Genomic DNA, 14,888 nt, shown 5'->3' on the forward strand with positions numbered 1-14,888 from the left:
GAGAGCTCAAGGGGGAAGTATGTGGGACCCCGACTTCGATGTCCCAACCCATGGTGAGGCTTTCTTCTTGCCCATCGAGGACAAGGCTAGGCTCATGGTCCACGATAAAGATCGCCTACTCCATGACGCCTTGAAGCTATCTAGACAAGCATTTGCCATGGATTGCCTGGTTAATGCTAAGGCAAAAGATCAGAAGGATGTCAAGGAGTCTTTTATGATACCTTCTGCAAGCATAGTTGAGAAAGAATCCTTAAAGGGGGATTGCAATACTAGGTATTTTTCTTTTCAATTATATAATGCTCATTCTTTTTCACAAAAATCTCAAAAACAACACTTTGTGATGTTTTTGCCTAGCTTAGGAAATAAACAACAGAAAGTGAACGAAAATGATTTTGAAAAAGGTCCTACGCTTTTCTTTCAAAAAATTTATAAAAATAAAAGGTCTTAGTTTTGTTATGTTTTCTTTGGTTAAAAGAAAATTATCTCATATTTGTTTGATGTTTATTGTAGATTGACATTTGATACAAGAGGTAAATAACAAAAAGGTTGTTGTCATTGAGCATCAATCAGATCTGAGGAAAGATCATTTTCAAGAGGGAGGGAATGATGAAAACCTTTCGGCCTCAAAACTTTCGGCTAAGAAGATAGATGAAGATTGAGATTTACTGAAGAGATTGTAAATTTTGTCTTCTTCTTCTTAGCCTTGTAAAAATTGTATAGAGTAGTATAGGATTTATTTGGGCCTTTTTAGGGCTTGTATTTCGGCCATTGTCTTGAGCCAATTTTTCATGGATCATGTATTGGGCCAATTAAAGTAGCTAGAGTTACAATTGGGCCTCCTTGGACCCAATGCAACTCTAGACCATCTAGGGTGCACAAATAAATTACTAGAGTACAAATAGAAATCATGAGTGGCAAGGAAGGCATGAACGTCCACATGTCATCTCCTTAATGGAGAGGATTCCCACCAATGCCAAAAGAACAATTGTCTTCATGGGAATGGAGAGTCCTCCAATTAGAGGAGGACTCTTGTCAACATCTAATTTGAGAGGATTTGCTCCAATTAGAGAGAGTCACTTGTTCTTCTATGAGTGGAGATTTTATAGGGTTAAAGCTTGCATCTTGGCTGCCCATAGCACTATAAATACAAGTGTTAGCCCCCTTTAAATTAGCTTTGAATAGACTATTGAATTGCTGCCAAAATTTTAGCCTCAAATAGTCCCTTAGTGTTAGCCTATATTTTGTAGTAACTTTGGACAAAGAACATCTGCAAGGGGTTTCACAAACACAATCGGGTATGAGTCTTAAGGATTCCAACTCTTCCCAAAGAATCTTCAAATCCGTGTAGAACTGAGTTATGCTTCTTTCTCCTTGCTTGAGGGAGTGAATTTCTTGCAACAAGTCAGAAATTCCAAAAGTAATCCCCTTTAGAAAAATTCTCCTTCAAGTCTTCCCAAAATACCTTCGCAACATCAATGTAAACCACGCTCTCCTTTATCTATGTCGAAAGAGTACGAGTTATCCAAGACAAGATCATCATATTACATCTCTCCCACACCTCATAGGTTGGATCGTTACATTCAGGAATCTTAATATTGTCGTCAACGAATTTCGATTTATTTTTTTGAAAGGAGGGCGCGATGCAGTCTTCTACTCCATGAATGGCAGTTGATTTCACTGAGTTGAGGTGAGACAAGAATCATCCCTGGATTTTCTCTGGGATGCAGAAAATAAGGGCTCAAAGTATTTGTAGCAGGATCCATCTTGAGGGACTCGGTTCAGGAGGATTCCATATTGTTGGACTTGATAGGGGAGGATTCCACGTTGTTGGACATGGTAGTGAATGATGACATTCAAGTAAAGAAGGAAGAAAGAACCAGAACCCAAAAACGAATAAAAGAAAAGAGTTGGAAGGAACACATACCCTAAACAGTGATAAAGGAAGATAAGACTGTGGAAGCAAAGCAGGCTTTAACTTACTGTGATACCGTATTGAACATGGTAATCCATAATTTAGTAAGAAAGATTCATAAAATTAAGAATGAAGGAAAGAAAAAAAGGTATCTGTTTTCATTAAACAGATCAGAAAAATTATGTATTACAGTAAGAGTACCACTTCTTATATAAACATGAGAAATGACATAAGTAAAAAAATAATTATAAGTTACAACAAATAATATAAGTTAAGGAGAAATTAATTATCTTACTAATACATGGTTAAATGTGTAAGAAGAAAAAAAAAGTCTCAAGAGAGATTATTTATTTGTCATATAAAAACATACAAGTGTGAGGTGAGTGTATCGTATTAAATTTTTTTTGACAAATAGGTCTCCAAATTAGCGTAACGTAAATTCTGTGTAAATAAAATATATTGTTCGAAAATTTATTTATATATAGATTTTTTATTTGTAATTAAAAGTTATAAAAATCATCTTATAGTGATAATTCTCTAATGTCTATGAAATGAAAAAAAAAAATCTGTAATTGCGGATGGATTGAGGAATAGTGTGTTTTGTTCTCTCTATCTGAGAATGTGTCTCATACAACCGCTAAAATAATTTGACATTAGAGACTCAATACTTTGACACCTTGATAATGTAGTGTAAAATATAAATAAAATAATTATTTCAACTTACTTTTGATTTTGTTTTTTTAGTCTCTCTCTTGTTTTAATTTATTCAATGTGATCCTGCCTGTTGACCGGAACGCTGGAAACTGCCTCGTCAAAGGATCGACGTGTGCACCGCTTCAAACCTTCGTTCCTCTTCGGGATCCATCTCAAGAACCTGCAAAGAAACAGAACGGCGCCGCTGCGGCCGATCGCACTCCAACGCTCAAGTCAGTGACGGTATCACCAAATACTAAGAGAACAAGAACCGTGCAAATCCTCTCTCACAGTCAGCTCTATCACTCGCAAGCGTAAAATGTATAAACTGAACGTGCGTACCTCAGAAATTTTGTTAAGAACTCTTATATACCTGGTAGCTTTCTCTCTCCTGGCAGTTACAGACTTGGACACGTGGCTCGCATCCAACTGTACACGTGCCATCATCTGGAGGCTCCCTGACTTGGCGCTGCTTCTACTCTCATTTTGGCTAAGTTACTTATGCATGGTACTGCCCAGTGCATAGCTAACTTGGGAGTGCGATCTCTACTGGAACTGGCGAGTTAGGGGTCTTCATACACCTTCCCCGTGGTCTCGCCGGCCGCCTTCACAATCTGCTTCTCCTTCATCTTCGGTGATGTGCTCGCTCTGGCGATCTCCAATGACTAGATCGCCTGAATCTACATCTGGCGACTTCATCTTTAACCTGGCGATCGCCGATTCTGGTAAGCTGGAAATCGGAACACGCCAATATAACAACTGGCGACTACACGAGCCCCCCGACTTCCTTCCCTTCTGCCAACCTGGCGCCTTGTCAACACGCCTATACTGTAGGAGGATGCCACGTCATCACACCCGACCACCAGGGCGGTACACAAGCCCCCCAGTCTTAAGCGAAGATTTGTCTAGCGAAAAGACTGAAAGAGCCTTCGTTAACACCGATCTACGTGGCAATGACGCAGAATTCCAAGCGGTTGTACCTTCTGCCGCTCTGACGCTCCACCAAACCCCTCACTCATCGCTCGACACGTGGCTTCATCAACGGCTCTCTTCATTTGCCATTTGCCATTTGCGCTTCCTAAAACCATTTCGAAAAACCCTTAAACCCATTTCGCTCCACTGTTCCATCACTTTCTTCGTGCCTGCAAACGCTCCAACCTCTTTCTGTGAAAACTCTCAACGCTCTTCAACGCTCTAGATCACCATCTTCCTCCATCGTCTTCCTGATCATCGAAAGGTACCTAGTTTCCTTCATCTGCTGGTTTTTCTTGCATTTTCATCGATTCGCATCATCCTGTAACTGCCTGGTGCATACGCTGTGGGTTGTTTTTCCATTTCTCCTTCTGCGCAACTTAGGGCTTCGTCAATCGTCGCAACGAACCTACATTCGTTCGTTTTTCACCTTCCTTCTATGATCGAGTCAGCCTCTGTAACCCCCTGATCATTTTTCCTTTCTTCTTCCTTTGCAGCTGCTATCATGACTCGCACAAAGATTACCCCGAACCCTCCTCCTTCAGCACGAAACCTTCCTTCACAAGCACACGACTCAACACAAGTTCATGGCGCTTCATCTTCGCAGGCTGAGAGGCCTGCGTCTTCCCAACCTGTCCTGGCCCAGGCGACTCCACCTAACGCTGGAGGAGCCCCCGTTCCCCTGCCCGACTTCAAAACTTTGTATCCCTGGGCCAACTCGACCCTTCTGAGGGAGACATCCTCTGTGAACACTGCGGGAGTAGTTTTGCGGCTGACTAAGGGGGACGAGATCTATCAATCATTTCACAAGGAGCACGACGAGAAGATGATGGTGCTGCCTTGCCCCGCCGATCTGCCCGTGTGTGCTGATGACAAAGTAAGCGCCGACGGGCCCTTCTGCTTTGTCTATACGACTCTATTCAAGAAGGTCAAGCTCAGGTTCCCTTTCACCCGATTCGAGAGGGAACTTCTGACCGAGCTCAACATTGCTGCCGCCCAGCTTTACCCCAACAGCTGGGCGTTCGTTCGAGCCTTTCAAGTAATGTGCGCCCACCTGGGGTTGCCCGCGTCGGTGGACGTGTTTTTATTCCTCTTCGAAGCCAAGCACCCAAGAGAGCGCCTGTGGGTCAGCTTGAACGCGATTGCTGGGAGGTCCATCTTTACCATCTTCCAGCAATCGTACAAAGACTGGAAGGGGAAGTTCGTCCAAATACGTGCGAACGACAAGGACGCCTCCCTCCTCGATGGCTTCCCCTTGTACTGGGTGGACAAGGGGAAGAAGGAGTCCAAGAGCTGCTTCAGGAGGCCCAGAAGTCCTGACAGCATGGGAGCATTGGACAGAGACCTCTGTCTTTTCTGGAAGAAGGTGGCGGACGCCAATATAACATTCCTTACCACCACCTTGATATGCTTCGAATTCTACGAAGATCAGCTAGAATTTCGAATAGGTTAGGACATTAAACTCTTGTTTTGATACCGCTTCTTGTTTAGCTGTTTCTGGGCGTCTTGTGCGTTATGCACAAGACTTTGGTTTTACCTTTCCTACACATACCGCCTGCTTTGCTGTTTATTACCTTATGCACTTATTTGTTTTCCTTGAGTTAACCCATGCATTTTCGTCCCATGCAGACAACATGTTGCCCAGGAACATGCTCGCCGAACTAAAGGCGCTCGCCCGAAACCACGGGTTGGCGACCGTTTCCCAAACGGTGCCCAACTCGGTGGTGGAGGCCGCCATTGTCCAAGGGCGATCACCACCCAAGGAACCCGCCCAACGCAAGAAATTGGTCCTTAAGAGACCTAAAAGGAAAGCCCCTCAAGTCATCCATGAGGAGGAAGAAGAGGATGACGAGGTCACCGAGGATGGCCTCGTTACGAAGAGGAAGAGGGTGGCGCCTTCTTCACCACCTGCTCCACCCCCTCTTCCATCCTCAACACCACCATCGACGCCTGCTCCTCCCCCATCATCGCCAACACCACAGGCTCCTTCCTCACCAGTCCAAGCGGTTCCACTGGCCACTGCGCCACCTGCAGCTGAGGCCCAAGAGCCAAATTTCCTGGAGGACCCCCCAAGCGCCTCTACGCCATATGTGTCAGCTGGAGGGGGTCCCCCTTCAAACGCTTCAGCCGCAGAAGATGCTCCAATCGGGGATGAGGTTGCTCACACCTCTCCGATTCTGATCACCGAATCCCCGATTCCGTCGCCACGCCAAGAAGCAACTACTGGAGAACCTGCTAAGGAAGGTGGCGACGAGAACCCACAACAAGCCCCCATAGCGCCTCTGGTGCCTCTGCAAGCCGCAAACCTCCCCCTTGAGGTCACAAGGATGTGGGAGCCTCTAACCGCCAAGCTGAAGACCATAGCAGAGGACATCCCTGCGATCATAACCAGGGCTGTGGAGGGTTCAACCAGGAAGCTCCAGGACGACCTCTTCAACCTCAAAACCGAAAACAGCACCATGAGGATCGAGGTGGAGAAGTTGTCCTTCAGCCTGACGCTCGCAGAAATCGAACACTCCCGAGTGGAGGATGCAATGAATACCGAGCTCAGGCTGGCGCGCAAGGAGGCTACTGACCTTCGCCGCAAAGTTCACCAACTTGCCCAAGAGAAGGTCGAGCTGGAAAGCAAAATTGTGCCTCTTCGTGCCAAGGCGGTCGACCTGGAGGCTCTCATGAAAGCTGACGCCGCTAAGGTGCAAAAACTGGAGCAGAGGTCGATCAACCGAGAGAAACTACTTGGGCAAGTAGAAAAGGCGAGGGACGACGCCATGGCTGATCTCGTCGAGGCCAACAAAGAGAAGGGAAAGGTGGCTGCTGAGTTGGCCCAAGCACAATCGGAATCCAAGAAGGTTACTGAAGACCTTCTCCAGGCTCAAGAGACCAACGAACAACTTAAAAAACAGGTTGAAGAGCTGGAACAGCAGAATAAAGAGCTGAAAGAGCAAACTGAAGACCTCAAGAAGCGGATTGAGGAACTTCAGGGGCAAATTGAAGAACTCAAGCTAAATTCTGCTCAGATTCTGGCTGCTGGATTCGAAGCTGCGCGGGAACAATTCGCTTGCCTATTCCCCGACCTGGATCTCAGCCTGGTGTCACTGAACAATGAAGTAGTAGATGGAAAAGTCGTTCCTGCTGAAGACTAATCAACTCCACTTCATCTGCTACTTTTATGATTTCCCTTGTATTATTCTGTAATAAACTCGTGTATATGTGCCTTTAACAGATACTTATCTTAACGACAACGTTTGGGTGTTCCCTCTCCTGACTTCTTTAAGCGCTTTAACCTTCTTTGCATGTTTAACTTTATCGGATTTAACTTAATGATTTTGCAAACACGACTTTTGACTTAACTGCTTCGAACCACCTCAAACTTAAGCAATAATCGCCTTAACCAACTTGTACTCTTAAGGCGACTAACCTTATCGTAAGAATACCCTTCAAGCAACGAACTGTAACTCAGTTATTGGCTCAAAACACCGTCCCACTCGACCTGCTTCATCAAACAGGTCTTTCAACCCTCTCACCGCTGTTTGAACTCTTCCCGATCGCCAAGAACTCTTGGTGATATCAGCTTCTTTCTGGCCTCATGCTTTGGCAATTGTTTCTTTATCTGGGAGTAGAAATGCCTTTTGGGATCCTTCTTTGCCCCCCTGAGCTTCAGAACAAAAGACCGGCTGACTAGGCGTTCTCTTCGAACCTACCTTAGCCACCTTCCAAACTTCTTCCTCCCTCTGCGCCATACCTGAACTCGTTCGAGACGAGAAGGATTTTTATCTTGCCTACGCTCGCATGTAAGCGAGAAGGTCTTTAACTCGCCTGAACTCGCTCATCGGCGAGAAGGTCTTTATCTTGCCTCTACATTGCCCCAGGGGTTACATCTTCTCGCCCCCAGAAACACGGAGGACTTTTACTGGTGCCTCTACATTGCCCCAGGGGTTACATCTTCTCGCCCCCAGAAACACGGAGGACTTTTTACTTTTTCTCGCCTGCACTCGCTCGACGGCGAGGAGGTCTTTAACTTGCCTAAACTCGTTCGACGACGAGAAGGACTTTATCTGGTGCCTCAACTTGCCCAGGGTGTACATCTCCTCCCCCCTGGATGCACTGAGGCCCCTTTCTCTTTCTCGCCTGCACTCGCTCGACGGCGAGGAGGACTTTATCTGGTGCCTCAACTTGCCCAGGGTGTACATCTCCTCCCCCTGGATGCACTGAGGACCCTTTCTCTTTCTCTCCTGCACTCGCTCGACGGCGAGGAGGTCTTTAACTGGTGCCTCAACTTGCCCAGGGTGTACATCTCCTCCCCCCTGGATGCACTGAGGCCCCTTTCTCTTTCTCGCCTGCACTCGCTCGACGGCGAGGAGGTCTTTAACTTGCCTCAGAACGCGCGGGGGTGTTGAGGTCTTTCATCTGGTGCCTCCGATCGCCGAAAAACGATGAGGACTTAAAATCCTTTACTGGTGCCTCCAATCGCCGAAAAACGATGAGGACTTAAAAACTTTAACTGAAAGCATGCGATATATCTTTTCTTGCCTTAAATCACTTACAAGTGACAAGGTCTTTCTTCAAAACTTTTGGAAAACAGCAAACATGCAACCAGAAAACGCCTTATACTTCGAAAACTCTTCTTTTATTGGGTGGCCTCATTAAAAACCCTCCTTAGGGAAAAAAGAGTGCCCCCTTCAAACTGTTTTAACAGAGACATTGTAATATAACCTTTGTGTTTGTCTTTACTTACAAAGCTCTTAACTATAGTACAACTTCAGGTGTGTGGCGTTCCAGGTGCGAGGAATCGCCCCTCCTTCCAGCGTCTCTAAGCGGTAGGCCCCGTTCCTGAGCGCCTCGGTTATTCTGAACGGTCCAGTCCACTTGGGTGACAGTTTATTCTCCATCTCGTACTGGTGGGCCTTCCTCATCACCAAGTCGCCCTCTCTAAACTGCCTTGGCATCACCTTTGAGTTGTATCTTCGTTCAACCCTTCTCTTCACAGCTTCAGCCTTCAACCTCGCCTCTTCCCTGACCTCATCCAGTAGATCCAGGTTCATCCTTCTTTCGTCATTCGAGTCTTCCTCTACGAAGTTCTGGAATCTCGGCGAGCTCTCCTGGATCTCCACCGGAATCATGGCATCACACCCATAGACCAAGCTGAACGGGGTCTCATGGGTTCCTGACTGCTCGGTGGTGTGGTACGCCCAGACTATACGGGGCACCTCCTCAGCCCAACTTCCCTTGGCTTTCTCAAGCCTTCTCTTCAAACCTCTCAACAACACCCGATTAGCTGACTCCACCCGGCCATTTGTCTGAGGGTGCTCGACGGATGCAAACACTTGTTGAATTCCCACCCCTTCGCAAAGCTTCTTCAACAGGTGGCTTGCAAACTGCGTCCCATTATCTGACACCAGGCGTTTAGGCACTCCAAACCGGCACACGATGTTCTTCCATACAAAACCTTCGATCTTGTGTGCGGTGATCTGGGCCACTGGTTCTGCTTCAATCCACTTGGTGAAATACTCAATCGCCACCACCAAGTACTTCATCTGCCTGATCGCCAGCGGGAAAGGTCCCAGGATGTCGATTCCCCAAGTATGAAACGGCCAAGGGCTATAGATCTACTTCAACTCCTCGGGAGGCGCCTTATGCCAATCGGCGTGCTGCTGGCATTGTTTACAACATTGGGCATATTTGTTGCAATCTTCTCTCATGGATGGCCAGTAGTAGCCTGCACGGAGAGTCCTCGCGGCCAGAGCTCGACCCCCGACGTGGCTTCCGCATATACCTTCGTGGAGCTCCGCCATGATTCTCGTGCACTTCTCGCCGTGTATACATTCCAGGAGCGGGTGAGTGAACCCAAACCTGTACAGATCGCCATCAATCAACGTGTACTTGCTGGAATTTTTCTTTACCTTCCTAGCTTCCGCCGGATCCAGCGAGAGGAGGCCATCTGCCAGGCACCGCTTGTACTGTGTTATCCAAGTGTCTGGCTCATGGGTGGCGCAGACCTGCATCACATTCACCTTCTCTCCTCGACATGCTCTAACTCTCGGCGATCTCAGAGTTTCTTGCGTCAAGGACTTATGGCTTCTCGCTGCTCTCTCCGTCGACTTGCTTATCTGAAAGACCAGGTGATCTGCTACAAATGCCCTTGGCGTCTTCAGAGTTTCTTGAATCACCGTCCTCTGCCTACCCCCCTTGCCTGAGCTGGCGAGCTTAGCAAGCAAGTCAGCTCGGGCATTCTGCTCTCTGGGCACATGTACTACTTCAAAAGAGGCAAAGGAACTCTTCAATTCCTGCACATACGCCAAGTAAGCCGCCATTTGTGGATCTTTAGCCTGGAACTCGCCTGTTACTTGCCCCGTGACCAGCAGCGAGTCACTCTTAGCCATCAGCACCCTAGCTCCCATCTCCTTGGCCAGCAGAATCCCGGCGATCAGCGCCTCGTACTCTGCTTGATTGTTGCTGGCTTTGAAGGCGAACCTCAGAGATTGTTCGATCAGCACGCCGTTGGGTCCTTCCAATATGACTCCAGCACCGCTGCCCTGCTGGTTCGACGATCCATCTACCGAAAGTACCCAACGGAAATCGTCCCCTTCAACCCGCGTCGCCTCTGATGAGAGCTCGACCACGAAATCTGCAAAGATTTGCCCCTTGATCGGGCCTCGGGGCTCGTACTTAATATCAAACTCTGACAACTCTACCGCCCACTTCACCATCCTTCCCGCAACGTCGGGTTTCTTCAAGACCTTCTGGATGGGCAGGTCAGTCATCACCAGTATTGTGAAACTATGGAAGTAGTGGCGCAACCTCCTCGCCGAAAACACCACAGCCAGCGCAGCCTTCTCCAGGGCCTGATACCTCGTTTCTGGGCCCTGCAACACCTTGCTCACAAAATAAATAGGCTTCTGAGCCTGATCTTGATCCTGGGCGAGCACCGCACTCACCGCCCTCTCAGTTACGGCAAAATACAACCTGAGAGGGATTCCCACCAGTGGTTTGCACAGAACCGGCGGGCTCGCCAGATACTCCTTCAGTTTGACGAAAGCTTCCTCGCACTCTTTCGTCCAAACGAACTTATTATTGCGCCGCAGACATTGAAAATAGGGATGCCCCTTTTCTCCGCTAGCTGACACGAAGCGAGATAGGGCTGCCATCCGACCTGTTAGCTGCTGGACTTCTTTCACCGTAGCTGGGCTCCTCATCGCCAAGATGGCGGCACACTTGTCTGGGTTGGCTTCTATTCCTCTTTCAGTCAAGAGGAAACCCAAAAACTTTCCAGCCTCCACGCCGAAAATGCATTTCTCCGGATTGAGCTTTAACTTGAACTTGGCGATCGTCGTGAACAATTCTTCCAAGTCTGCAACGTGCTTGCTTTTCTCCTGCGAGGTCACGACCATGTCATCGACGTAGGCTTGCACGTTCCTTCCCAGCATTGGTGCAAGTACTCGATCCATCAGCCTCTGGTACGTGGCCCCCGCGTTCTTCAGCCCAAACGGCATCACCTTATAGCAATAGCACGACCTCTCCGTCATGAAGGTTGTTTTCTCTTCGTCCATGGGATGCATCTTGATCTGATTATATCCTGAGAAGGCATCCAGGAAACTCAGCAACTTGCACCCTGCAGCACTATCAACCAGGGCATCAATGCTTGGTAAAGGATATGAATCCTTTGGGCAAGCTTTGTTCAGGTCGGTGAAATCGACGCACATGCGCCATTTCCCGTTACTCTTCTTCACCAGCACGACATTTGCCAGCCATTCAGGGTACTGGACTTCCCTGATGTGGCCTGCAGCGAGGAGTTTCTGTGTTTCGTCCCTGATCGCCTGCCTCCTCTCCTCGTTGAACTTTCTTCTCCTTTGTCGCACCGGTCTCACCAAATTGTCCATCGCCAGATGATGGCACAAGAAGTCGGGATCAATCCCGGGCATGTCCGAAGCGGACCATGCAAACGCGTCCAGATGCCGCTCAATCACCTTGGCGATCTGGTCCTGGAGATCGACCTCCAGAGATCTTCCTAGCTTGAAGATTTTTCCTCCGATCTCCTTTTCGAGCCACTGCTCGACAGGTTTAGGCCTGGATTCTCTGGCGATCACCGCCCTGGCGATTCCCTGCTCCCTTGCTTCCTCAGGGCGATTCCGCGCCTCTTCCTCCTCCAGGTCAGCATCCCTCTCCCCTAGCCCAACGTCTACCATCTCTACATCTCTTCCGGCGGCCTCCTCTGTTACCGTCGATCTGGGCTTCACACCGGGAGGTGGGGTGGTTGTTACATAACTCACTGATCTTTTGTTTTTCAGGCTATTCTCATAGCACCTTTTCGCCTCTTTCTGATCAGACTTGATCGTGATCACCACCCCTTCCATGGACGGCAACTTTACTTTCATGTGCCGAGTCGACGGAATGGCGCCTATCCTGTTAAGCGTGGGCCTTCCCAACAGGATGTTATATGCTGAGGGGGCGTTTACGATGAGGTACTTGATTTTCTCCGTCCTCGACCCAGCCTCATCTGTAAATGTGGTTCTCAGCTCAATGTACCCCCTAACCTCCACCTGGTCACCAGCGAACCCATATAGGCACCCTCCATAGGGCCTTAGCTGGTCAAGGGGCAACTCCAGCTGCGTGAAAGTCGGCCAGAACATCACGTCTGCCGAGCTTCCTTGGTCCACCAGAACTCTGTGGACCTTCCTTCCCGTTGTAACCAACGAAATAACTATGGGATCGTTGTCATGAGGCACAACGTCCCGAAGATCCTGCTTGGTGAACGTAATGTCCACTTCCGGCGAGTGATCTTCAAACATATCCACTGTCATCACCGATCGCGCGTACTTTTTCCTCTGCGATGCGGTGCATCCACCACCTGAGAAACCCCCTGGAATGGTGTGGATCTCCCCGTGGATAGGCATCTCGTGTTGCTGGGCTTCTCCACCTGTTGGCTGGGAACTCGACGCTCCCCCCGTCCTCCTGTCCAGCAGATAGTCATTTAGGAACCCACTCTTAACCAGATCGTCGAGCTGATATCCCAAAGACAAACACGAGTCCAAGGTGTGGCCAAAACATTGGTGGAACTCGCACCAGGCGTCCGGCTTTGACCCCAGCACCTTGTCGCCCACCTTCTCAGGCGCTTTCAACCTAGCAGATATGTTAGGAATGGCGATCAGGTCCGCTAGTCCCATGACAAATTTGTGCTTAGGCGGGCGATTGTATTCCCGGCGTGCTGGTTGCTGGCGTGCTTGGCTTCTTCCCTTGTTTCTCCTATCGTAAGGATGGCGAGTCCTTTGGTCTTTCCTGGCCGCCGCCGCCGTTTCCAGCACCCTCTACGGCTGGATCCTGGTCTGGGCGCGTGGCCTGGCGGGAGCCACGCTGCCTCTTTTCTCGGCGACTTCACTTTCGTCGGCGATGTGAGCCACCGCAAGTCGCCTGACTTCAGCAAATGTCGCGGGGTGAGCCCTGATCAAGGCCTCGCAGAATGGTCCTGGCTGCACGCCCTTCTTGAATGCATAGACCAGCATTTCTTCATCCTTGGCCGGCGATCTGACCATCTGCGCCCCAAAGCGATTCAGGTAGTCTCTGAGGGACTCTCCCTTGTACTGCCTTATATCAAACAGATCATAAGACACCCTGGACGGTGCCTTATTCACGATGTACTGCTCAACGAAGATCTTCGAGAACTGTTGAAATTGGTTATGTGGCCATTAGGCAGGCTCACAAACCACTCCATCGCCGTTCCCTGGAGCGTACTCACGAACATCTTGCAGTAGACGGCGTCTGACCCTCCCGACAGCATCATCTGCGTATGGAACGTGGTCAGATGAGCCTCTGGATCTTCCACGTCGGTAAAGACGGCCTTAACCGGAACCACGCTCGTGGGAATTGGCGTGTCGGTAATCGCCTGAACGAAAGGCATTGGGAAAACACGAGGTGGCGTCGATGGCGCCACCTCTTCAACAGAAGAACGTCCATGCTGCTCCTGAAGAGCTCGACGCAGCTCCTCAGTCACTTTGCTAAGCTCCTCGTTTCTGGCGCGAGAGGCGACCAGGTCCTCATGTATTCTCGCCTGCTCTATGCGCGAGGCTTCCACAGTTGCCTGCAACGAGCGCATCATCTCTGCCATCTGCGCCATGGTCATGGCGGCGTCGCCTTCAGCAGCGACAGGCGCCACGGGACTTGAACGATTGCTTCTCATTTTTCTCATTAACTTCAGCGAATCACAGGAATGCAGCGAACAACACTTCAGCCACGATCGAATCAGCGATCAATCGGAGAAAACAGTGCGAAACTGTGCAAGAAACACCGTAAACCTTCAAAGAAAATCACAACTTCACCAGAAACCAACGCTTCCCCGCGGACAACCGAATGAACGAAAGAAACCGAACTTCCACCAAACAGATTACGCGTAAGCAGCAGGAAACCTCACTCCACCGATCGAAAAGCCAAACGAACGGTACAAAACGCAAATTCACCGAATGAAACTCGAGCGAACAGCAAGCGATGGTTGCACCAGCACACGACCACGCAGAAAACTTCGAAAACCTCCAAAAACTCACGCTGTGGATGGGAGCAAGCTTTACACGGCCCCACGGTGGGCGCCTGATGATCCTGCCTGTTGACCGGAACGCTGGAAACTGCCTCGTCAAAGGATCGACGTGTGCACCGCTTCAAACCTCCGTTCCTCTTCGGGATCCACCTCAAGAACCTGCAAAGAAACAGAACGGCGCCGCTACGGCCGATCGCACTCCAACGCTCAAGTCAGTGACGGTATCACCAAATACTAAGAGAACAAGAACCGTGCAAATCCTCTCTCACAGTCAGCTCTATCACTCGCAAGCGTAAAGTGTATAAACTGAACGTGCGTACCTCAGAAAGTTTGTTAAGAACTCTTATATACCTGGTAGCTTTCTCTCTCCTGGCAGTTACAGACTTGGACACGTGGCTCGCATCCAACTGTACACGTGCCATCATCTGGAGGCTCCCTGACTTGGCGCTGCTTCTACTCTCATTTTGGCTAAGTTACTTATGCATGGTACTGCCCAGTGCATAGCTAACTTGGGAGTGCGATCTCTACTGGAACTGGCGAGTTAGGGGTCTTCATACACCTTCCCTGTGGTCTCGCCGGCCGCCTTCACAATCTGCTTCTCCTTCATCTTCGGCGATGTGCTCGCTTTGGCGATCTCCAATGACTAGATCGCCTGAATCTACATCTGGCGACTTCATCTTTAACTTGGCGATCGCCGATTCTGGTAAGCTGGAAATCGGAACACGCCAATATAACAACTGGCGACTACACGAGCCCCCCGACTTCCTTCCCTTCTGCCAACCTGGCGCC

Source organism: Phaseolus vulgaris, chromosome 5, assembly GCF_000499845.2.
Source record: "Phaseolus vulgaris cultivar G19833 chromosome 5, P. vulgaris v2.0, whole genome shotgun sequence".
Taxonomy (NCBI): domain Eukaryota; kingdom Viridiplantae; phylum Streptophyta; class Magnoliopsida; order Fabales; family Fabaceae; genus Phaseolus; species Phaseolus vulgaris.